This window comes from Lepisma saccharinum, chromosome 28 (assembly GCF_977018435.1).
Source record: "Lepisma saccharinum chromosome 28, izLepSacc3.1, whole genome shotgun sequence".
Lineage (NCBI taxonomy): Eukaryota > Metazoa > Arthropoda > Insecta > Zygentoma > Lepismatidae > Lepisma > Lepisma saccharinum.
Genome location: NC_139256.1, coordinates 1,890,083 through 1,896,082, shown reverse-complemented (window position 1 = coordinate 1,896,082; position 6,000 = coordinate 1,890,083). Strand labels below are relative to the sequence as shown.

General features: G+C 40.9%; 1 protein-coding gene across 2 annotated transcripts in view; it reads left to right on the top strand.

Annotated features, from left to right (window-relative positions):
- The first annotated feature begins 321 nt into the window (after window positions 1-321).
- Window positions 322-6,000, top strand: part of LOC145980966 (uncharacterized) — a 28,116-nt gene continuing 22,437 nt past the window's right edge. Inside the window, exon 1 of one of the 2 annotated variants that reach the window (XM_083114056.1) lies at window positions 322-404. The gene's annotated coding sequence lies outside the window, so the exon portion shown is untranslated. Of the gene's footprint in view, window positions 405-3,214; window positions 3,359-6,000 lie in introns of those variants that run through there. The other variant, XM_083114057.1, reaches the window with a different exon arrangement.

Here is a 6,000-nt window from a genome sequence, read left to right as displayed (position 1 = left end):
GGGCTCTCCAAAATCTCTGAAGAAATCGGCGCCTATGCACTTCACCCGCTTCCCATATAATAATTTTGAGTGGAATTCAATATAGCGGACGTCCTCTTGGAACACACCATTTAGTACCCTCCAAACCTAACCTGTTTCTATCATGACAAATTGTATCCATCCTAACTCGTTGTGTAATATATACGTGTATGTATGTATGTATGTATATGTATATATATAAAAAGAGGGAGAGTGGAGAGAAAATCCTACGTGTCCGAAACCACCTTGTCAATAGTCATGCGAGACGCTATTGTGCTCCAATTCCAGGAAGCGGATGTTACAGTGATACAAAACTGGGGTGCATCACTATTGAAGCAGGTGTTTTGTGCTGAGGAGTTGGGATAGTTGTCGTTTCACAACCACAGGTTAGTGTTATGATTCCATTTTCAACTAATTTTGGGAAATATGTTTTGTTTCTTACAATAACATGAGCGATGTTCACCGTGCAAAATTGCAATGATAAAAATGTCGTCATTTTGTCAGGAAGCACGAAAAAATGAAACCGGATAATTGTTATTATAGTCAAGCAGTGGCGTAGCAATCTATCGCGAGGCCCTGGGCGTATCTTCAGGGATACGTCAGTAAATTATCACATTTAAATAATAGTATCAAACTACTGACGAAAATTATATTTATTAATTTCATTCACCCTGAAAATGTATTTCTCTGTTTCTCGGAAGCTGAAGGAAGGAAGAACTGCTAATATTACACATGTCCTCCTTGGGTTGAAAACAACGCATTTAAATGTCTGACACTTGCTTCGTCGCAGTTGGAGGTGCTTTATTAAAATGTTAAAATCGGGAGTAGAAGGTCAAGAGAACGAAGAAAAGACAAGATGAAGTGCATCTTATTCAAGAGAAGAATAAATAAGTAAAAATGCCCAAGCAAATTGGCGTGAATCATTGCGTAAATGTTTCACATGAGAAATACGAAAACAATTTTTACTTCTTTCTGGCTTCGCCCGCCTGCCTGTGTTATGCCCCTGATTTGACGTACATAACGTTTTACTAGAATTTAATGCCAGCTAAAAAACAGAATATGGTAATTTTATTGGCACCAAAAATTAGCCTTTTCCATTTTTTTCCTCACTTTTATTTATTACTTTCTTCGTATCCATCCCATAGAACGCGAAGCCCCTTCAGGCGCGATCGCCCACTTCGCCCACCACTTGATATGCCAATGTATTCAAGTCAATTGAGCATACGAAGGTGACACGTCAAGATTTGAGTTTCTACTGCACCATTGATCGCAATGTGGGGAATTTCGATTGATGATGGAAATGGAAGAATCCTTGCTGTACAATCAATGGTAACTTTTTAAAAAAAAAAGGATATCTTGTTTTCACGTTTGATCTAGTTGTGCGTGGACATGGGCGTATATATAGTTCACGTAAGGGGTGGGGTCAACTATTGGTATGATTAGGGTTGCTATATTTCATAAGTGAAATCCGTGACACAGCTGACCTGACCTGACCCGGAGGGGGGGGGGGGGAACTGGACCCGACAAAGTTGTGTGTATTTACGTATGAGCCGTTGCGGATACGAAGGGCGAACTCGACAAAAGTATGTACTCCATATACTGTAGTGCAGCGTAGTAAAATCATCCATAAATAGCATAAACATTATAATAAAAAGAGGTACGTGGTGTGGTTTCCCCTACCCATGGTGATTTACGCACAGCACGTCATGCCACCATGTTGAACTGCAGTTCCTCCCAGATGGTGTACTGGTAACGTCGTCGCCTTGTCATCAAGGGCCCCGCTCCGGGTCCGACTGATTCGAATCTCACTTTAAACTGTAGGTCCAGTCCCAATTAGCCGCTCTGAGCATAAAATGGACTTAGAGACAAATTCAACAACAACAAGAACCGCAGAATCAGAGCTTGCCCGTTTATGTGGAGATTTTAAGAAAGGGAGCCCACGAGAGAAGAACATGACACCAGTTCTCGTGGGAAAATACAACAGTTTTGGTGCCTAAGATAGATCAAAACAGTTCGTTGCAAGACTTCGTCCAGAACAGTTCGTTGCTTATGACAGTTCGTAAAGACAGTTCGTAGTTCGTACAGTTCAGTTTTGTGTAAGGCACTCGAAGTACAGTTCGTTACAGAAGTTCGCACCTCATGGATCCCAAGAGACGGAGTACAGTAGTTGTATTTCTGCCAAAGGCTCGAGTAAGCCTCTCCTTACATAACAATTTCCATTTGAAGGTTATAGAGGAAGGAAAAGGCGCACTTGAGACAAATTGATATATATATATTGCCGTGGATTCTTTGCAGGGGCCGTTTATTTGTTTCTTAGTATGAATAAGAAAAAAAGTGAAGTACGGATAACTTGTATGCATATTTACATAAATCTGACGTTTATATATATTTTAGCAAATATGCAACGACTACAGGACTGTAACTCCCTCCCCTCAATACAACCTTCAGTTTCTAAGAGCCCACTCATGAAATCGTGGTAACGTCCTCCCTCACCTTGTAATCAAGAAGTCCCAGGTTCGATAGCCGGTGAAGGCACTTAGTGGTTCGGATCCGATTTTAAACTGTAGGACTGAAAACCCAAACTTCAAGAACTCACTCACGTGACGGCTTTTGATTTTTCTGGAGAGAGAATGCTATCTAATACCCGAAGTGAAAATTCCTATGACGTGGTGGCAAGTGGCGGGATGCTTTCGCAAATTTGAATTATTGTTCTTTTAAGTCCACATTATGCACAGAAAGGCTAATCGGGACTGGACCTGCAGTTTTAAGTGAGATCCGAATCACTTTGCCATGTGCCTCCACCGGATATCGAACCCTTGCTGGAAGTAAGAAATCCTTTAGTTGACTGGTTTCATCCCGTATTTATTTCACAAACACTTGTTAATTATTACTCGAACTCTAACTTAACTGTTCGTAATTTGTAAACGAACAAAAACACGGGGAGAGTAAGAATCGTAAACAACCCATGACGTTAAATGAATCTATCTACAGATAGGGTTCGAGACCCAAAAAAACAACAATTAGTCAATTGCTTACAATCTTCTGCTTCGTCATTCTAATGGTTATTCTTTCCGAGCGCTGTAACAAAAATAGAGAAAAGCATAGGATTCGAAGTTTTGTTGTGTGATCAGTCGACATAATTACGCAGATCCGGTTCGTAGAATTCCCCCTGGGCATTTCCAGGATGAGTAAGAACTAAGTGCTTCCCCTTGAACATTTACACTTCGACCACAGAGTGCTTCGAACTGCTCCGTTTAGAAGACGTGCTTTGGAATTAGAGTTTATAACATCGACATGCTGTTCTTTGCTGTCTTGTTGTCTGCTCTAACTTTCTGTGCAGGTAAGTTTTAGGTTAATTTTGATTGTTTACGTTTCTTTTATGTAGGGTTGCCACATAATATCTTTTGCCAGGAAAGAAATGCAATTTTACTTAAATGAAGTATTTGACTGTTTTACGAACTGTGAACTTACTTTATGAGTACTATAAGCTGCTTGATCAGAAGTAGTTACAAAATCCTTGTTTGGAAATATCAATTCGTTACTGGATATACGAGTTCGTATATTTATCAGTAATTTGACATTTCTTAATATTCATTTTTCTTGCAAGATAACGTAACCCACAGCGCTACAGCTCTTTGAAGAGCCTTGGCTTACCTACCGACTGCTGGTCTCCCTCCCACACTGTTCCTCCGTCACCTAGTATCGCGTGGAGATCTTAGACCAGTAGTGGGGGTGACGGGTGATCAGCCCGACGAACCCCCAGCCGTTGTTGTAGGTCTTCTTGACCGGGTTACGCTCACTCACTCGGAGCTGTGGGACGGCGTAGGTTCGAATCCGGCTCTGGTCGGAATTTATTCGGCCTACGTATAGGGCCGGTGGCAACCCACCATCGTGAGGAAATTGGGGAGCTCCGAGTGAGTGAGCGTAACCCGGTCGAGAAGACCTACAACAACGGCTGGGGGTTCGTCGGGCTGATCACCCGTCACCCCCACTACTGGTCTAAGATCTCCACGCGATACTAGGTGACGGAGGAACAGTGTGGGAGGGAGACCAGCAGTCGGTAGGCAAGCCAAGGCTCTTCAAAGAGCTGTAGCGCTGTGGGTTATGTTATATAGTCGCTCGAGTTAAGAAAAAAATTGGAGGCAATCAAAGGGGAATCGAACCCAGTATCTCCTGCGTGTCAAACTAACACGCTACCAACCCACCACCTGGTGTCTTTTGTCAGTCGGACAATCTAATCGTCTTATTAGTAACGCTTGCTAAGTTTCTAATCTTTGAAGCACTTGTAATTTTTGTTGTGTGTCACGGAGTTATGTTTACTTCAACATTTGAACACACAATCCAAACATACGTAAATTTTATACACAGAAAACATGGGTTTTCTGCACATAATTACGGAGCATGCGCTCTGTCAAGGACTAGAAGGAACCTCTCGAAAGTTACTGAAGCTTGTCTTCGGTGCTGACAGTTGGCCCCGGAGTCACGTGGTATCTCGGGTAAATGCCGAAAATCCGGGAAAATGACCTAAAACCTGACAAATGGCAACAAATGCAAAAAAATGCACTTTAAAATTACCTTTTTTGGGTTCTAGATGAAGTGTAATATTGTGTATATTTAATGGGCATCGTGTCCGAGATGTCAGAAAAAAGATGACATTTCATCAACTTCCGCTCCCTATTTATAAGTTGTGTTAAGCGAAATTCTCCATTTTTATTCTTTCCATATATGATATCAATATCACATTGCAAACAGTTATTAATGGTTTCAATGTCATTTGTTGGGAAAAAAGTTTCGTATTACTTTAGATTCGAACATGCAAACGCCTATCAAAGTGTTGCTTTACACAGCACTCATGATTTTGAAACGTGGAAAGGTAATCATTTACGGGAAACGTGAAAGTTGGTGTGTGTTGACAGACTGTAGCTACTGCCAAATTAGCACTGACAACTAGGAAGCGTTCTCAATGATCACGTGGCTGCATGTTTTTCGCTAATAAATAAATGCGTTTTTTCAACACATACACAAATACATCGTCGCTTCGGAACATCAAATTTTCATCTTTGCTGCTTTAAACACATTGACTGCCACCGTGTAACTGAAAATGTATCTCTTCTGGGCCAATCCGATTTTCTTGTTACTGACCGACTGTGAATGAAATGTGTATGCATAATATCTCAATACAATTTAAATTAAGCCCATTGTTGAGGTTTTTGTGGTGTGTATGCATTTCTATACACGCGGCGTAGGTTTTCAATTTGACGTTGTATGCCACGTGGATATGATTTCATACACGTAATTATTCGCTTTGTGTTACCACATTTTGTCTTGTTCTTTTTTAATATCACGCTGTTTTAAAATTTTGTGGTGATCAAAGTACCAAAATTATCAGACTACTGGAGCACTAGTGCTTTGTTTGATTTCCTCTTCCCCGAAGTATAATGAGTAGAAACAGTTTTGAACTGCTTCTACGAATGTGGCATTTTGCAGACAATTCACGTGCTGTCTCTAATGATAGATTACATAAAATTACGAACATCACCAACAAACTCATTTCACAATTCCAAGAAATATACTCACCAGGCGGAAAAAATTGTGTCGACGAAAGTATGATACCATGGCGGGGAAGACTTTCATTTCGGCAGTACATCCCTTCCAAAAATAATAAATACGGAGTGAAAGTTTTCAAGTTGTGTGCCAGCAGGGGCTATACATGGAACATTATTCTTTATGTTGGAAATATAAATGGCCGGTAACATGCCAGTTCCTGAAACTGTTGTGTTACAGCTTGTAAGAGATCTTCTCGGTGAAGGCCGGCATCTTTACACAGATAATTATTACACCAGCGTTCCTCTTGCTTACCTTGCCATTGACAATAATACCCATCTGATCGGTACAATTAGGTCTAACCGTAAATATTTGCCAGCAGATGTTGTTCAAGATAAATTGAGGAAAGGTGATATTGTAGGAATGGAAACTCAGGAA